The following is a 20,334-nucleotide window of genomic DNA, read 5'->3' on the forward strand; positions in this document are numbered from 1 at the left end:
TTTTATTGTGCCGTCATTGTTTATTTTATAACTGTTGCCATTATCCTTTATAACCTTGTCTTTTGTAAGTGGTTTTGCATTAGCTTCTGAAGTTTGTGTTGAGTGTACACACCCGTTCAGGCAAGACAGAGGAGGAGAGGAGGAAGGAATGACTAGAGTCTTACAAAATACGGGTTTCTTAAGTAGAAATCAAACTACTATTAAACAGATTTAAGAACAATATGCCTTCTATTTGGCAAGAAAAGGGTATAGGCAGAAGTTGTTCACTTGGGATGGTGTATACCTTAGTTTGTGTCTATTAGCCTGGATATGAGGTGCAGATTAAGGCGTGTTTCAGTGAGCTCGTAGAAGCTCTTATAAACTGCTGGGCAAAGTCTGAACAGCTCAAGGCCTTGCTGACTTTGCAGATCAACCAGACCTCCTTACTCTAAGAACTGTGTAATAATCAATCTCATAGAAGCTGTTGTTTTATAGATGTGCAATGCACTAAGCTGATTTAAAAGGGAAAGCCTCCTAACTTTCTGATGTGAAGTTCAGTGCACAGGCATGGAGAAAAAGGAGAGATAACCTGTGAGTGATGTGAAGTGAACAGAGTTTGACAGCCTGAATTCTTTTACTTCTTTTTATTGTTGCCATTTGTCTTTGGTCTTGAGCCCAAAGCTTACAAATAACTTTGTAAGTTATTTGCTGCACTACTGTGGGTGGCTTGGTTCCACCTGGTAGCCAGTCTGCCACCCAGCCACTGTCTCTGTCCCCTTCCCCAGTGAGGTGGGAGGAGGAAATCAGACAAAAAAAAAGAAAGCTTATGGGTTGAGATAAAGACACTTCCCAATTACCCTCATGGGCAAAACAGACTTGGTTGGCAGAACTTAATTTGTTTCTGAAACAGAAAGTTCGACTGGAACATGAAGAAGAACTTCTTTACTGTGCGGGTGGTTGAGCACTGGATCAGGCTGCCCAGGGAGGGGATGGAGTTTCCCTCACTGGAGATATTCAACAGCCTTCTGGACATAATCCTTACTAATGTGCTGCAGTGGGCTGACTGTGCTTGAGCCAGCAGGTTGGGCTAGATGACTGCCAGTGTTCACTTCCAGCCTTATCCATTATCACATTCTGTGACATTAATTTACAGCCAGTAAAAGCGTTTGACCATCCTTTCAGTAAAAATACCCATCCTGGTGTCCAGTCTAAACCTCTCCTGAACAAGCTAACCTTAAACTCCGCTTCCCCTCATCGCAGGAACAGGGAGGCCTGAGGTAGGTGTGGTTTTCTGTTGATTCAGCAGGAGGCCCAGGTGACCTTCCTAAACAAGCAAATAAACCTCAGGATGTTAATTCGTCTCCACAGACATCAGCTGCAGAAGTCTCCTGTTCTGCTTTCACTTCTTTAAACAGCAAATTCCTTTTATTAAAGGTGAAAGAGAACAGCCTGTTTTGGGGAGGATGTCCAATCTTTGATTGCTTTCAACATACCCCATTATTTTATAACAACTCAGCTTCAAAACCAAAGAGGGAGAAGTCACTGATACATTTTTAAACTCATGTTGAGCCCATAATCTCTTGTTTCTATTCCCAAATAAATAGTTCTATAAGAAAGTGAAAAATAGGTACAACTGCCAGGATTTTTCAACTGCCAGGCTTTTCCTTCTGGGCTGAAAATGGGGCTGGCACAGATCACACATTATGACTTGCTCCATGATGGTCTTGTTCCTCACCAAGAGCCTTTGAAGAAATGTCATGGGGTTTGTTGTCAGGGCTTGCACCTCCTCCCTTTCCCTGGTAGCTCCAGCCAAAGGATTTGGGGGGAAGGCAAAGACAGTTTGACTTTTCTAAGTGTTAGAGAAGGGGAAAGTACAATAAACTGATGTTTCATCACCAAGAAACACCAGTTTATATGGCCTTCTGTATTATGGCTGCAGTCGTTTCTGTGGGTGCACCTTCTGGACTATTTTGGAAGACATGAAAGAGGCTGACTCCTGGTGTTCTGGAATAGGTTTTTAAATTAGGAAAAAAGAACGGGAAAAAAGCATTTAGAGTAGTGTGTGATCCAGCTCAATGCCTCAACTCCAGATCCATTTCTAGCATTGAATGATCCCTCCTTTGATCAGCAGTCTTTCTTAACCTTTGGAATAGATAGTGGGTGGGGATGTAACAGCAAGCAAAGACATAACATTTTTATGGGCCAATTCATTTTTATAATTATAAACAGCAGGTAAGAGGAAGGCTCAATTCAGTGCAATTAGTGGTTAGTCATTCTTTTAGAATGAGGAAATTATGCATACATCCTTTAAAAGCATTCTTGAACTACAGAAGAAGTGGTAATACTTTAATAAATATAAGAAGACATAAACACTAAATGTTTTATTGACTACTGGATATGAAGCAACACATCTTTAATTAAATGTACTTTAAACCACTTAATAAGCACCCAAATTGCTGACAATCAAGAGCGGTCAGAGCCTTTAAATTAATTTGCCTCTTAACTTAATCAGTGATGTAAAAGTTAAAATATCTGCTGAATACAGCAACTAAAACTTAAAGGGGTAGAAACAGCAAAGTTAAACCAAACAAAACATTTCTTGGGCTGCAATTTGTAGTTTGATTTATTTTCCTGATTCAGTAACATAGTATTATGGCATCTATACATCCCAAAGGATTTATACAAACGTGAAAAAATGCAATAATCCTCCATATTAATAATCAACAGTAACCTGTACTTGTGGAAATCATGTACTGTTGGAGGCATTATTTTATTAATTCTTTGTTTCAGTTATCAAGAGAAGCAATTTCTTCTGAGAATCCAGCCAGTCTTAAACACTTCTACATCAAAAGAGCTTGAACTTACTAAAAGAGATATACCTAGAATAATGTTAAAGAAATGGGGAGGTAAATAATAAATAGATGTATTTTAAAAGAAAAAAAAGGGGGGGGGGGAAATAGCAACACGTAAATTTCCCAAGGTTTTGTTCGCTAAGAGTATAATAAATATTCATTAATGAAATGCACAGATTTCATCTTTTTATTTCCTGGAGGCAAAGCCTGTGTAACATCAGCTCAGAGCAAAGACTGCCAGTGACTGAGAAGTCTTCAGTGCAACACTGGCATTTGAGAAAGTAGGAGGCTTTAACAGGAGGTGCAGTAGGCAGAAACGCTGCTTAACTACAGCAATTGAAATGGAAGTTATACTGTTTGTGCAGTGATAGCACTTAAATGAAAGACAAAAAGGAAGGATTACACCATGCCACTATAACATTTTGCTCTATTATATTTACTGATACTATTACTGGTGGGACAGGGGCGCTAACGAAAACCTACTCAGAAATAACTTGTTGAGGCAGAAGCTTTACCTGGACCCAAGAGAAGATACTGCATGCAAGTACAGCTGGCAAGGCTGGACAAATACATCCAAGAAAGGAAACTCAGTTCCTTGTGGCTCTCAAAAATTCTCCCAATTATTGAAAAATCAGAAAAAAATCTCTCGGATGCCTCGGAGGTGAATGCAATCCTCCTTTTCAGTGTTGGCAGACACTTCCTTGAACTGAAACAGGTCAGAATTTTTTCCATTTAAGATGGAAGGTGGGGAAACAGGGTCTTTCTGCAAAAGCACTACACTATCTCACCAAGGTTTGGTAACCAAACTAGTGCATCTTTCAGACCTCCAAGCAGATGGCTGACTTGTGAACAAGGCAGATAAGCAGAGGAGAGAAGAGTTCATAGTGCCCAGAGGGCTGCACCAGCCCCCTGCAATGGTAGAAACCTCCCAGTAAATGCCATACCTCAAGTCAGGGCTTCCCTGCCACCAGCACCAAGTGGATGGCAGAAGGGCCTTTTGATGCAGATGGGATGGGTGCTTGCCAGGTCTCCAAACTACCCCTGAATGTCTGGCAGTGTGTTAGCTGTCCTGGTCAATGGCAGCTTCACAGGACTTTTGTCTTCCCAACTGAGTGCACCTACCTACTGTGGAAAGGAGCTGGAGGTGAATCAACATTGATCTAGTAGGCTACGTTACAAAGCTCTTGGGGTCTTTAGATAGCTTACATCACACTCAGCCTATTATTTCATCAGCATTAAACCTATTATCTCATCAGTGTTATGAAAGGCAAGAATTGGCTCAGCAGGAAAATACCATCTTAGCCTCAGCCCTCAGCAGTAATCTGCTTTCTCGGTCTGCTCCTCAGTTTCATAGCATTTCTGGAGTGCACGGACAGTGAGTGGGCAACAGGAGCTGTCGCTGGGGTTCTCGGGTGGGAGCTGTTTGCTCTGATGCCTTTGTGTTTGCATGGGACTGGCTGCATCTTGTTTGTTCAACAGAGAAGGAAAGTCTGCTTGTGACAAAGCCAAGGGCACTGGACCAGCTACTGCCGTGCAGAGAAAGCACAGAGGGGCATTTGCTGCTTTCATCCTTTCCCCTACTATCACTGAGGTGGTGGGAGGTACCTCCTGACAGGACGAGAAGAGGGCTTATCTCCCTAAGCCTGCACTGCACCAAGGAGCCCTTTGCATACTTGCACAGATGGTTCAAAAAGCTCTAGCTTTGAGTATCCAAGTGGATATTTTTTCCCGCAGAAGAATCTGCAGCTATATCTGGTGCTTTTCCAGTCAGTAAAATTAGGAACTCACAAGCATGCAAAGCATTGGAGGACAATCATTTTCCCCCACTGGCTCTGTAAATCAGCCCTGGGTGCCGACAGGAAGGCTGCAAGGCATGAGAAAAGGAGCTGCCTCGCAAAGGGCAGATAGCCAGGCTTCCTCTCTCCACACATATTTCCTTTTCAAAGCCTATCAGTCTTGGTCAACATCAAAAAATATACAACATTCTCATTGATCTTTTTTGTTTATTATTAGAACAATTATTTTTACATCAAATAAGCAGACTTCAGCTTCCCTAACTGTGGCTTAAACATGGAAATCACAGAAACTGAGGAATCAAAATTGATATAACAACATAACATGAAAAATATTTTAAATGCCATCAGACAATTTCTCCTTCATATATATTCACAAGAAGTATGGTATTACAGTTCAGAGATTAATATTCTCGCTTTACAGATCTTGTACCAAGGGAGATTTGAGCATCTTCAGGAAAAGTCATGCAGCCTACTGTTAAAAAAATTTGGTAAGGTGGGAATCAGAAGGGAAGTAAAAAGACAAGGCAAAACAGTTGTATATTGAAGAGATGACATTTCTCTTTGCCTTTTTGACTAGTGATGAGAATCATTCCCATATTGCCTTAAAGCTAAATTAGTCCAGCACTGGAGAGATGCTTGTGGTTATCATTCTATGGTGACACCATCATGGATTGCACCATGTCCTTGTTTTGGTCGATCTACAAAAGCTTATCTGATGGGCCATGAGCCAGGAAAGAGCCAGGGAAAAATTTTTTTACTGGAGCAAGTTTTCCATTTCATCTCAGCAGCTTTCACTTCTTCACTGGCTCCTAGTGGTAATAATACTGAAGAAGTAAATTCCATGCTCCACACATCTCTTCATCTAGCTACTGCACTTCAGCACAGAGTTTCCACAACTAGAGTATAAGTGATCTTGTGTTTTTGCTTTTGAGGAAAATCCTACCTTATTGACATCTGAGGATGCCCATAAGCAGAAGGAAAGAGTCAGGTCCATGAAAACTTGGGAAGCAGGTTTTGGAGCAGAGTTGGGAAAATTCCCTTCTGCAAGGAACAGATTACAACTTGTCACTGCAAGGCTGTCACCTTTCTGGTCTTTAGAGAGTGGAGAAGCCACTATTTTCATATTTCCACGTTTTACAGAAAAGTAACTGGTAAAGCAGCAGGGATCATTCACACTTTAGGTGTGATGTGTTTTCCACAGGCCACCTGCTCCACTGGTCTGCAGTCTGGCATAGAAGACAGAAAAGTACTCATCTATCTAAAAGTTCCCCCATGCCCTTGTGGCTTAGCTGGGCACTGGACTGCTCCATACTGTAGCATTATCTGCCATTACAAAACATTCTGAGGAGAAAAAGGGCCCTGAGTGACGTGTAATGGTTTTGATTAGATTGCAAGGAACAAGAGTTTATTAGGACTGGCTGGCAAAGAAAACTCTCTGTGTTAGGCTTCTGTTAATAAACTTTGCATGCTTTCTGCTTTCTGAGCATGAAGCAAGGAAAAAAGAGGGGTCCTTTTTGTTGCAGTCTAATTTTTCAGGTCAAAAGATAGTCTGAATGATCTTAATTATAAATATACAACAGAACCAAGGTGAAGCACAAATCATAGAGGATCCAGTAACTCTGTTTCAATGGATCAGCTTCTCAGACAGTATCCTTTGGCAGAGGCTTTTCAGATTAGTTAACTAGGTTGAAAACAAAATGTTCCTTTCACAATGTATTTTTGGTTTGAAAGGGGATTGGTAGCTTTCTTCTGTCTGCTTGAAGCCTGCTGAGCTGCATGTACTGTACTCCCTCAAAGCTTGGTTCTTTGCAACTCTGAGAATAAAATACTGCACTTGCTCCCATTGACTGACTGAAATAAAATAATCTATGATGCCTGAACAAGTCTAAACAAAATAATAATAACCTTATTAGTGAAAACCAGATTGTTGATACGATAATTGAGCAGATTTATTGTCATCTCCTTGGACTAGTCTGCTGAAACAGCCTGCTGTTTTATTTAATCTTGTATCAGAGGAATTGTGGGCATGGTAATCCATCATTAAACATCATTTAGCATGATGGATGAAAATGTCAGCTTTCCCAGCATAATCAATCCATATCTCATTAAAACATATTATTTATGTTTCTTATAATGGAACCTTCAGGGCTTTCCAGAGGAAAATGGAGACATCAGCTGTTGTTGAAAGATGAGATGAGATATGCTGTAGTTTATGAATTAATAAATGCATATAAAAAATACTTATCCACACTATCAATTGTCCTTTACCATTTCACAGATAAATTGAGTGCCTTGGCTTTCCTCCTGCTGTGTATGGCAGCGCTTTGTTATGTTCATTTTGTTAGTAATAATTCAGTGAGAAAAATATTAAAAAGCATATAGGAAAGACCATTTTGCAAATTATTTCCAAGGCATGGTGTGGGGAAAAGCCCTTGAATGCAAATTAGTAAGAAAGACTTTACTGCTCTACTGCTGTTTGCTGAGGACACCTTTTGTCTCCACTAGTCCCCATGCAGACAAATCAATGCATCTCTTCAACTGCAACACAGTTCTATTTTTGGGATACTTTCTATGCTGGCTCAAAGATGAATGAAACCTTGATTCATGTGGTTGTGGTGGTGCTGTAGTCATGGTCACAAGGGCAGCTGTTGCCTCACTGTAACTACATTTGAGGATCACTTTATGCTTTAACTCCCAAACATCAATAAAGGAAAAGGAGTAATAAACGACTGCCTAGTGTACAACAGACCGACTCATATTTTAGATGAAAATGAAGACAAAATGTAGCTTTGAATTGCTTGTGGAATTACCATTATCTGCACCACTGGCAGAAGGGAGTTGGATCAATAGTCAGCTGGCCACAGGAAACAGTTTCTATCTGTTCAGCAGCCAGTGCAAAAGAAAAACTGCCATAGTGTGATCTTTATCAGGTCATCTTCAGTACACCAGACCAGTGGTAAATGTATGTGTAGGTCAGCTAGAGGTGCTTTGAATTCCTGTTCCTATATGGGTTCTGGGCACAGTGCACTTCCAAAATTGTTTCTGAATTTGTTTTACCAAAGGCAACTGCTGGCTGCGAAGGGAAGACACTCTCTACAAGCTGTTAGCTTTCCAGATGACAGCCTGTGTGTATGGCAAACCAGATATAAGACATAAAGATCTTATATTTTTCTCCACCTTAGACCTGCAGAGTAGAGATATTCTTTTCAATATTCTTTAATTCATATAGCTTCACCTTCGTGTGTGGGAAGTGAGGATCTGCATATATAAGACAGCAATTTTGGCTTGGCTGGTGCATGGTTCTTGGAAGAAAAAGTTTTCAGAGCACAGCACAGATTTTAAAAATGTTACTACTTGTATATCCTAAAGAAGGAGAAAAAAAAAATCACTTCTTCATGCAATGATGACATAAATTACATTAACAAATTCCCTAGCCCAATCCTAAAAACAATCACAATATTTTCACACTCATACAGAAATCTATCAGTGAGCTTCTACAAAACTGGTTATGCTGATTATATGTCTTCTGAAGTTACAATGATACTGTCTTCATATTAAATAAAGGTACATTTTATGGCAGCTGGAGAAGTAAATGGAAGGCAGAAAAGATGTCCAAATCTCAGCAGTGAAGTCCAGAGCAGAAATGTGAATATATTATAAAAAAAATGACAGAAGTGAGAAAACATATTTGGTTTCTGTCAATAAACCAGAAAATGCACATATATCTGGTTTAGTCCTTATTTCTGAAGGCCACACATACATCACAAAATGTTTGAAAATCACATTTGGGGAATTTTTTTTATTCATTCTTCTTGGGGGAGGGAAAAGAGAATGAAAGGTTGTATTTTGTATTATGTTCTCTCCCACACAAGCACAGTTTTCTGGGGAAAAAAAATCTTTAATCCCTAAGAAATTGTTCAATCAGCCGTATGATAACAATGGGACTGATACTGCCCTTGAGAACCTGTGTGAGATGACTGTAAAAATATTAGATGAGGCCATCTTGGGTAGCCAGCCCTTTTCAGTGAGGCTATCACCAGGTTCTGTTACAGCAGATAAGAAATGTACCAGCAAGAGGAGACACACAGTCTACCTTTTCTAGCCATCAGAATACTTTTCCACAAACACGCAGATTTTTTGGAAAGGAATGTTTATCTTTTCTCCAAGCTTAATTCTGACAATATTGTAAAGGCTTCTAAGCAACCTGATGATTCAGTAAAGTTGTTCCTGTCTCTTTAGCAGTATTGTGCTTTGCCAGCAAATGAGTCACTTTCAATAAGTATGCCATTCAACTTCAAAAAAACATGGAATAATGTTAGTCTGATCCTTTTAGTTGAATTTTGTTTATTTGTCTGAGCACAGGACAAATAAAAAAGTACCAGCAGTGTGTGGGTTTTGGAAAGAAAAATCTGGGCAGCATCGATAACATTGAGACAATCAGTGAAGCCAAATTTCATTTTGCTGCAACGAGAGACAAGGTTTTAAATAAGTACAAATTGAAAACATATGGCAATCAAAAACTATGTCAGAAATGAAAAGAAAAATGTTGAGAATCAAGAGGTATCAATGGCCCTTTTAATGTTAGTATTTCACTTTAGTGAACGAAAAATACCTGTTTAGTTAACCCCAATGCATTCTTCAGGAAAGCTAGCACAGAGAAATAGAAGTTTTTGTGTTTATTGTTATTATACTAGGTATAAGCTCCAAACAGAGCTACCAGATAGGATGTTTTTTTGGTTGTTGGGGTTCTTTTGTTGTTTGTTTCTTTTGTTTTTTAATAGTCCTAAGGAGATTAAATGTCAGAACTTAAAAAAGTGCCACTGAATAAAAGCAAAGAGGAAGTGGGACAGTGGATCCAAGGTGCAGAGAAATTGCTAGTTATTTGGCGTGGGAGTTCTGCCAGATGCAATCAGATAATGTCTTATTCCTCTCTGGGATGTTATTTGGTGATAAATACTTCAGGGTATTGGTATTTTTCATCATTTGCTATATGGCTTATAGTTAAAGCTAGGTTACTACTTTATCATTAGACTGATGAAGTAAAGACATGGCCTTCTTTAATAGCTATGAGTGATGGTTTAATACAGGTTTGAAAGAGTGGATGGTAAAAGAAGAAAGAATTGGAGGGTGAGATTTGAGACTACTCAAGAACTGCCACAAACATATTCAGGGCACAGCTACGATACAGGTGGCTATCATTTTAAGGTACAGTTAATGTGGTAAAAAGCTTTCATAAATATTTTACAAGTGGTTGGAGAATTTAGTAGTCTTGGTCTAAATATTTGTGCTAAAGTATTTTCTGCAGTAAGATAAAGAAAAAATATAGCACCAACTTTGATAATTATATTCATTACATGTATTATCTGTATGAGCCCTCAGTATTTCAGATCCAGTGTCTTTTTTATAATGAGTGTCTTTTTATAATTGATTTTACAAATAAGCATTCTAAGTAAAAATGTATTATCCGTATAAGCCCATGATATTTCATATCCTGTCTTTTTTGAGTGTCCTTTTCTTATATAATGAGTGTCTTGAATAACTGATTTTACAAATAAGCATTTTAATATTAGAAGATAAATATTTACTACCCTATACTATCTCTATAAATCAGTTTCTGACTTATTTTGCTCGGAAGAAGCCATCTCTTTTTGCACTTAGTGGGTTTATAGTTTGCAATATTGAATGAAAGCACCAGTATGCACTATTTTATGCTGGAAGCTATCAATAATATGTACCTAATACATTGTATTGAATGAAAAACTACATAAATCAGTTATACAAGGGATCATACAATGCTTTTAGTGAATTTCAAGAGAGTCATAAAACCTATAAATCAATGTATTTTTGATCAATTCACAGCATCAGTGGGTTTAATTAATTCTACTTGCTTGAACAAAATTAATGATGTGTTTTTGGATTAAAAAAATATTCAGAATTACATCTTTTATGTTTATAATGTTAAAAGATAATTATTAGTGATACTGTGCATCCATGATGTGCCAAGCCAGTTTGATTCAAAGCTGAAGTCTCTGGAATTGAATTGTGAGAGTAAGAGAAGATTAAGACACCAGAGTGCACTGAAGAACGATTTCCACAGAGTAGCTGGGTAGACTTTTCAGGTCATTACCAGTTACAATTTGAGGAATACAATTTTTAACTGTGATGGGTGACTTTGTCTGGATGCCAGGTACCCACCATACTGCTCTCTCACTCCCCTCATCAGCAGGACAAGGGATGGGGGAAGAAAGTAAGATGGAAGGAAGCTTGTGGGATAAGATAAAGGCAATTTAATAATGTAAAGGTCACATAGAAGCAAAGGAAAACAAAAGATTTATTCTCTACTTCCCATCAGCAGGTTATGCCCACCTACTTCCCAGGGAGTAGGGCTTTAGCACTCACAGCAATTGCTCTGGAAAACAAATGCTGTAATAACAAATACCCCTCCCTTCTCCCCCACCCTCGCCCTTTGTTTTATTTGCAAACCATATTAATATGGTATGGAATACCCTTTGGTCAGTTTGAGTCAGCTGTCCTGGCTCTGTCCCCTCCTGAGGTCTTGCCAATCCCCAGCCCACTGGTGAGTGGGGAATGTTGGAGAGCACTGTTGCTGGGCCAGCGCCGCTCAGCAGGACCCAAAGCACTGGTGTGTCATCAACACCTTCCCAGCCCCCAGCGCAGAGCAGAGCACTGTCAGGGCTGCTGTGGGGAAATGAACTCCAGCTCAGCCCCACCCAATACATTAACAAGTCTAGTACTCTTCAGCTCAGACTGGCCACTTGGAAATGGAAAGCAATTCTGTGGTGGGATCATTGGGAAAGAGCCTCCAGCCGTGCAGAGGTGCTCTAATTTACGCTCCATCAGAGGGCACAACTCCCTGGCTGGAGTATTTCAAGTGAAAGAATCCAGCAGCTTTGAACAAACTTCCAGCTGGGTACAACTGTCAGTAGTTATTAATCTCACTGCAGATATGAAACACCATGGAATCAGTAACTCATATTTCTGTCCCAGAGAGGTAGAAGTTGTAACTCTAGAATGAATTGCTGTGGTCTTATCTTCTCCTGTACTAATTTGTTCTGTTCCTCTTGATAAAATACAACATACAGTGCAGGAGGGCAGAACACAGTACCATTTCTGTGTGGAATTTCAAATCCCATGCAAGTGCTTTAATGCTATAGTGTCCAGGTAAAAGTTACAAAATATTTATCTTCATTACTAGTTTGGCACAATTGCTAAGGTGAGCCCTTGGTTTATTGTGTTGATGACAAAAAATTAAATGCAGTGCAGTCTATGGATTTCAAGGAAGACAGTTCAAAAATATGGAGGAATAACATGCTTTCTTTGAGCCTCACTGAACAGAAAATTTATTTTTAGTACTTTAATCAGCTACCCATGAGCTTCACAGAATATAAAAACATTTGACAGCAAATGTGATATTTCTTCACATATGTCTCTAAGCAAAACTTTAAACTGAAAAGCAGAGAAATGCTTCTAATGCAAGGGTAGAGACAGTAGGATCCGCCTCTTGATTCTGTGAAAACCATAAGCAAGTGATGGCACATGTTGTGGGACTGATACAGAGAAATTCTCATTCTGATAAAGGCAGAAGTTTCCTAGCTCCAGGCTCACAGTCAGTAAGCAGGTGGTTTTCCTTGCTTGTGTATTTTGCTAAGATCAAGGCATAATGAGAGTTTTTAATTTGACTTGGCTTGATTTGATAGAACCTTTATGTTCATTACAGAGCATCTAAAGAAAAGCCAGTTTGAGAGAAAGAGAAGAGTTTTTACATCGCTTACCAGCATATTTATACTAAGCACAGTGTAAACATATAAACTGAAAGTATTCAACACATTTTTTTTAATTGTACTGCTTACAAGAAAACAGCATTGAGACCTGAATTTTTTAAATAAGATATTTTCAAGTCACTGCCATGTGTTGGAGGTCATCAGTATTGTCTGCTCCTCAGAACACCTTGGAGATATCACAAAAGCTGAAGCCCTTAGAGATTTGAAATGCTTCCACTTGAAATTCCATCCAGCAAATGACTGATTACTGGTTATTTGAATAGTGAGAACAACATACTTATAACTTAATAAATGTTAATGACTAAAGATCATGTTTTGACACTGGTTAGTTTAACATTGATCTACTGATTAACAAATACCACATGTGCTTCATTATCACAATCACTAGGAAAGATACTTTTCATGAAATAAAAATATCCATTTTTTCATAATAGTGAGTTGATGCTTTATTCACGGTATCTCAGACATTTTCATTTGTTTGCATTATTTCGCACTGAACAAAACAGTTCCATCTGTTCATGTTGTGTTTCCTAGGAACTCATCCTAGACCGTTTGTCAGCTGGTTGTTGTTGTTTCAGAGAAAAATGTAGAAAATTCCGCTCTCAGGTTGCAAAGGCCTTGGGTGCAGCTCTGCTCCCCCGTGCCAGCCCGATGCTGCCATCACATGGTCCATGGCTGGGGCAGTGAGGGAGGCAGGTCCCAATCGGACACAGCCGCACTCCAACCAAGGACTGGGATGTACAAATTCTTACTACGGGTGTACATCTGGAACAGCCGGGTACCATGATGCCTGTCGTAAATCCAGTAAGAAAAGTTAATGAATTCTGACTTCCCTGGATTAGCTTGCGGGTCTTTGTGCACTGTCTCTGCTTTAACTCTGTGTGCTGTAATGAGCACACAGACCCTCCTGCCTCCAACACTCTTTTAAGGAGCTTTTGCAGTAATGGTTTCTGGGAACCCAAGAAGCCAGACATTGCAGGTTTAAAGAGGGACTTGCACACGCCTCTCTAGGGCTCTGTGTGAAACCATTGTTGCTGCTACAGAGCTAAAGCATGCGACTTCTCCTCCTGAAAATATTCTGGATGTTAGGACCAGAATATTTATAAATCTGGTAACACATAATTTAAGCCTTGCCTTCCTAGAAGGAATTTATCCCAGGATATCCTTCTAATATCCAAGCATTTGCAGGAACAGGATACTGGGTAAGAACTGTATTACTCTCTCTCACAGTAATGTGTAATCAATAATTTTTTTACTATTCTCTAATCTTGAATGTAAGAAAGTCTAATGGGAACACTGTATACTTCCAGTCCTCCAGACACTCAGAGTAATTACTGCTTTTCTTTTCTTGTCTTTCAGAACCTGCTTGATAGTTACCGGATGCAAAGACACTGGTAGCACAGTCTTGCTGAGTTTATAAGATATTTAGAAAAAAACTTGTAATTGTAGCAGTTTAAAAGCCTTGACTGTTACTATAAGCACCACTTCTGGATTAAATTTGGTACCACTTTTTAAAAATAAATATTTTCAGCAGGCCCTGCAGCAAAGTGCATCATTATGATTAATTTATGATTAGGAAACTTTCTAAATCTGTAAAACTTCAGTAGGCTTAAGCTTGCAATAATAAGCACTGTTTTTACACCACAAGCTTCTATTTAACAGAACAGGAAATATCTCATCCTGAAACTGCTGATGCTGCAACTCCAAAAAAAAAAAGTCTTTTGCTTCACCTACAGTGCAGCAGGAGTGTCAGCCCATATCAGTTTTTATCTGACCTGCCCCAATCAGAAAGAAAAACCTAAGAATTTTTATCACGGCATTATCTAGAAATGAACAAACAACTTCTTACTACAATCTTGACCCAAACTTACCTTGAGATCACTGATTAAACAGACAAGAAATGAGGGTGAGTAGAAGTAAGTTTAACTTCATCTTTTTGTTTTCTACTATCTAATTATGACCACTGCCTGTTTTGTACTTAAATTTGATTTAACACTTCTTGTGGAAGGTCCAGTAATTTGACCAGTTTCTTAGCCCAAGCTTTGGAAATTTGGAAGGTAAATACATACAAATTATGTAACACCAGCATGGAGTCAGTTTGAGCTCTTGTCTAGGCCAAATGTAAATGCACTGGAGTGCTTAGGGGAAACTGGTGTGACACCAGTGTAAAAGGCAAGAGAATTAGAGCTTTTTGGTAAAGTACTTTCATATTCTCACCTTAGCCTTGTTGCCTCATACTTGCTCTGCATAGTTTCTTTTTCTGAGCAAACTTGGGTCATCTTGAAAGGTAAGCTGTCACCTGAAGTTTGCATGCATATGAGAGAATAAAATAACACCCTTCTAAACTGCTGTGAGTCTTCCAAGCCATGTTCTCCTGTGCTGTATTTTGTGAGCTGCAGAGTCTTTATGTGTTGCGACTGGATCAGCTGAACTCAAAAACTGTTTTATTATCAACTGTTCAGAATCAGTTGCTGCTGTTGCAGCTACTTTTCAGGTTTCTCATGGCAGCTGGGAAGCTGCATGGGGAGGTAAGTGTCACAGCCCCTTCACAAGGCAGTTGTGAAAGAAGAGTCTGAAATACCTGTTCCTGTCCTTAAAGAAGATTACTCTTGATTTAATACAACTTCACTTTCACCCAGAATGTTGACCTCATAATCATCTATAAATGTAGTTCACTGTGCCCAAAATATATAATTTTCCTCTTTTTTAGTTTGTGAGAAGAAAACATATAAAGCACCATGTAAGTCCAGCTAGGAAAAGATACTGTGGGTACTAATTCAGCTCTGTATTGTTCCTAGAGCTTATAATACAAGTAAACACAAGGTGATAAAAACGAACACACATTTTAGTTACTTCTATGTCTTTTGCCCTCTAGTGCCTAGGATAAGAAAAAACATGAACCTGTGAGGCGCTTCATGAGCTGATTGCTTATATCTGAAGCATTAATGTCCCCAGAATAGCTGCTTAAGAAACTATATTGCTGAATTGTGATTTGCACATGACTTACTATAATTAGAAGCAGATGCTACTAGTTGGGAAAATAAAAGAGTGCAGAAGTAGCAAGCAATAAGGACAATGTCTCCATTTAACTTTGTTTAGTGCAAAAGGTGTAAAATGACAACGTTCAAACTCTATTTGTGCAGACAGCCCAATCAAGGGCAGTTTATCTCTCACAGGTTAACTCCCTTAGTCTGTTTTGGAAAGATGCTAAATGGAAACATCTATTTTTGTCTAACAATGTTTGTTCTCACAAGGTCAGGGTTTCAAGCAGGACACCAATATCCACAAAAGTACACTAACGAGGTAAATATGGACTTGGTGTCATTGAGTTCCTCCCCTGTCGTCTCAAATGTGAGTGAATACGATGTGAAGTGACAATTACATCCTGCATTGCTGTATTCTGAAGTGAAAGTGAGGCCCACCTTATGCAGTCTATTTGTGAAATGACTCCTGCTTGTGCAAGTTCAGGTGCAAAAGGAGCTATTTGATCAAAGTGGTCCTGCTGTGTAAGATACCTGCAAGTAAAAGGAGAGAAGACAGGATTTCATGTTTACCAATTATTAAGCATTAATAAAAAGTCTACTTGATTAGAATGGGACTGTGTCATTAAACATGATTGTTACAGTTCATAGGGTTTTTTTGGTTCCTTTCTTCAGCTTGATTTCTCTGACTGCTCCATGAGAGTTACCTTCTTCCCAGTCATTTCTCATGTCTGACCTTGACCTACAGATAGTCTTTGGCATTTAATGATATTGTGGCTTGTGGCTGCAGAAACTGCAAAACAGGATCTTCCCTGTGGCCTCAAGCCCAAGTGTTAGTTTTCAGCTAATGTTTAGAATGGAATGGTGACAGCAGTGGGTGAAAGAAATTTGACATTTTGCATTTTTGTAAGTCTGAAATTTGAACAAAAACTGCACTGAAAAAATCCATATCCTTTCCAAAACTTTTTGATTCTTCAAAGAATCAAATGCCTTTGCAAGATTACAGTGAAATTGAATTCAAATATTTTTGTTCTCATATCTTAACATCCATTAATGTCTCATTTGTGCAAGTAAGGAAAGCATGCTTTCTAGGAAAAATCCCCACAACCTAATCACAAGCTCAGATTTTTCTTTAACTTAACATCATTTCACTAAAAGAAATCTTTTAGGCAAGGCAGGGAGTCAACATTTGCCATAGATGCAATCATCCATCGAAGTAGATAGTCACAGAAAGAAAAATTAAGGGCAAACTTTGACCTGTAAGTAAAACAGCTTTTCTTCTAGCAAGTCAGTAAAGTGAAATGTATAGTCAGTTAAAGTCAAAGTACACCCTTCACTCTGTTTAATACCTTGCATAATTTCTCAGGTTGGAAAAAACACCAGGCTCTGCTACACGTCGTTTTGACCATGCAGACTTTACTTGTTGATATAATGATGCAACTTGATCCTTTCATTAAGCTGTTGGTGGCTGACTGCAGTAACCTCACTTTCCACATTGAGGTTTTTGATCTGCTCCTCATTTTCCAGTGAAAAAATTCTCATCACTTACATAGCTAGAATACAGGTGGTTCCAGTCTTAGGCCTTCGTCGTTAGAATGAGATCCGTAACTGTTTTAGTGCACTGAAAGTAATGATAAGACAGGTGTGGTAAAGCATGAGTGTGCCTGGAAGGAGTGGTGAACATCATTACCTGTTCTCAGCCAGTGCAGTGCCCCTGCGTTTGGGCTTGAAGGCTCTGACCTACCTTGAGGCTGTTTTCTGGACACAGGTCGTTTGTGAATACACAGAATTGTGCTGGCAATTTTTAGGGCTGCACATGGTTGTAGGTGTTTTTTAAAAGAATATGTTTGCTAGCTGAGAATGACAAGAAATTTTGTGGGAGGAGGACATCTAGTGATCTGATACGTACTTACACGAGCTGTGTCCTTGCACAGCTGAGTCAGCCAGCTAACCAGCTACTGCATTTTTTGAAAAATGGTGAAGAGGGGGGCAGGTATGCTTTGCTATAAAGCTCAGAGTTTGATGATATGACACCCAAAATAACAGCAGCCTTTCAACTGCTTAATTTTCAAATCAAGCCTCTTGAAATTAAATGTTGCATAGAAGTAGGGATTATGGCTACACTTCTCACCTGCAGCCATGGTGTCTCCCAGCCTGTGTTTTGCTGACATTAATGACCACTTACACATTTCTAGCACAATGGCTATTAAGATCCTGATATATTTACTCTTAAAGCTTCCTATTGAACTACACAACTGGTCAGGACAGCAGCATCTCTGAAATACACTGGCAGCTCTTCCATAAATATTTAATTAAAAAAAAATTCTTCTGAAAACACGGTTTATTACACGTCAGACTGATGAAAATTAGTTAAATCAGCATTGTAACTGCAATGGGAGAATATCTCCATAGTTCATGCTATTAGCCCCTGAAAGATTGGATTTCTCCTGCCAAAATTTAACTTTGAAAAAGCCCTGCTAATAACATGCAGCTTTTTGTGCTGTTTCTGTACAAAACTAGTAACTGGTGGGGTTGAAACTCTGTGTGCGTGTTACAGGCAAACACCAACATGAGCGATCATCAAAGTCACGGGGAATATCCAGAAGGGTTAAAACAATCTCTTCAAACCATGGTAAGAAATCACATCCCTGATTCAGGACTGAATCCCACCCATTCATATGAGAACAAAACCCCAAACACAGAATCAACTTTTTAAGAATAGCTTATACTGGTAAACCCATTATAGTATGAAAATTTTAAATCTGCTTTGACTTTGAGAGGGATCAGTCCTGCCCTACACAGCCTTAGACTTGTTATGCTGTATGATGCTTGTAGGTGGCATCCTCTCACCATCCAAATAAAAATATTCTGCTGAATGTCTTTTTTTTTCTGAGAAGGTAACAGCAGATGATAGATGATAGCACTAATACTGGTGTACAAATCATATAACCATTTTACATAGAGACACAATTACTGAATCTTTTTCTAATTTTAGCCAACATAGCCCATGGAAGCTGGCAGCAGCAAGAACTTTTTAAGGAACAATAATCCTGGGTGTCTTATAATGACTTTTTCCTAAACTCCTTTGACTATTGAACAAGGAATTCAAATTTCCCTGTACATGGACAATTTCTCTCAGGGTTAGAGGAGGTTTCTTTGTCATGCAGAACATTGTCATTCCAAATTTTGATAAACAAAGTTGGCATTGACATTTCTGTGGTTATTAGTCATGCTTCTGGTTTTTAATATTTTCAATATGACTGATATTTGTCTTCTTAAATAAAGAAAAATCCTTCTCAGTACAAAAACATATAAAAATATATTGCTTCCTTCTACTTCCTGATTTTGAAAATTACCGGGTGCCAAGCTCTGAACATAACAAAATTGAAGACCCTTGAGGGTGACCTAAAGAATCACAGTGGTGAAGAATTGTGATAAAGTGGTTTAGCTAATTTTGTAGCAGCTGCTTGACACTAGAAAAATGGGAAATGAGTTTTCTGTTGCTAAATATAATGAATTTCTTTTCTGTCCTGTCATAAATTGTCAAACTTCATTAATGAAAACAAAGATGTGGTCCATGCAGATATAAAGGTTAATATGAATATACATATTTTAGATGGAGAAATTCTGTATATTGCCACAGGAGGATATTTTTGCATCGAATATTGCATAATTCTTCTAAATAAGGTATTTTAAAATTAGCAGCTTGATGTAACACAACTTACATATCTTCAGTGCAATTTTCTATTATTTGCAAAAATGGCTACATATTCAAGAGCATAAATACAGCTGAGTGACTTAATTTCAGGATAATTTTTAAGCCCCATTTACTTCTTTTTACTACAATCTGTGAGTATGCAGTAGAGCAAGGCAGCCACTTTTAGTTAGAATTAGATTTAAATACATTTCTGAATCAGACCATGAAGCGCCTGATCATTTATTAGTAACATGACTTAATCTTTCAGCTGTATTTGCAGTTGTATTAAATTCAGTGTGGCTCAGCTTGATTTTGAAGGCAGCAATAGGTGTCATTTATTGTTTTATGCCATATATGAATAAATGTACCATCAGTAAGAGGTGGTCAGATTTCTCTTGATGATCACTCTAAAATGCTCATAATTACCATTTCATTCAGTTATGACAATATTAAAACTGGAAGTTTGCCACCTTGGGCAAATTTCAATTTATCCCCATCCTTTAGCATAGGCTTCTGCTAGTCAGACTGGTCTGGGTGCACAGTGGCAGTCACTGGAATCCCCCAGGACCTAACACCTGCATATTCCATAGAGCTCTTTTAACCCAGCAGATGTCCTGAGGGACATTATGAGTTCATGCTCAGGATGAGTTTCCCTGAGAGCCAAAAGCCTTTCTGGTACAAGACTCAAGTTGCATTTCCCAGCTCTAGTGATAACAAATTATACTGAAACTTTCCAGAATGTGTAAGTAATACTTATCCATTTAGTAAAGGTGAGATTTCTGCAACTAGGGAAATTATATGTCATTTTCTTTTACAGTCCCTGTTGGCAAGTGAAACACAATGGATTTCTTCCATACAAAACTGAAGGGATGCTGGAAGTCATCAAGCACGTCACACAAGCAAATGCAGTTGCACAGGTCAAGAAAGGGAGGTACTCAGTAAATCCTGCTTGAGTCACCAATAACTTCACTGAAGTAAACAGGATTCCAAACCAGTGCAACCAGGATCTGCTAATAATAAAGAATGTGTTCTTGGGGTGAGAGGTCTCCTGGTGCTCCCTGCTGAACTCTGGTGTAGAAAGAGCAGCATGGCTTTAGTGTCTCTGGAAGCACGAAACTGAATTTAATTTGTTAAACCAATCTGGTAATCAATCTGTGCTCTAAACAAATCGCATGTAAGGTTTTCAAGAGGTCAGTGCAGGAGATTAAGGGTAGACTGTGGTGAGCA

The 20,334-nt window shown here is 38.8% G+C and overlaps 1 long non-coding RNA gene across 1 annotated transcript; it reads left to right on the forward strand.

Annotated features, from left to right (window-relative positions):
- Nucleotides 1-13,120: 13,120 nt before the first annotated feature.
- Nucleotides 13,121-20,081, forward strand: LOC138105851 (uncharacterized). The gene is made up of 3 exons (XR_011148733.1): nucleotides 13,121-13,233; nucleotides 13,789-14,335; nucleotides 19,925-20,081. It is a non-coding gene; the product is annotated as an uncharacterized lncRNA (long non-coding RNA).
- Nucleotides 20,082-20,334: the final 253 nt, after the last annotated feature.

The sequence above is a fragment of the Aphelocoma coerulescens genome, chromosome 2 (assembly GCF_041296385.1).
Source record: "Aphelocoma coerulescens isolate FSJ_1873_10779 chromosome 2, UR_Acoe_1.0, whole genome shotgun sequence".
In the NCBI taxonomy this organism is placed as follows: domain Eukaryota; kingdom Metazoa; phylum Chordata; class Aves; order Passeriformes; family Corvidae; genus Aphelocoma; species Aphelocoma coerulescens.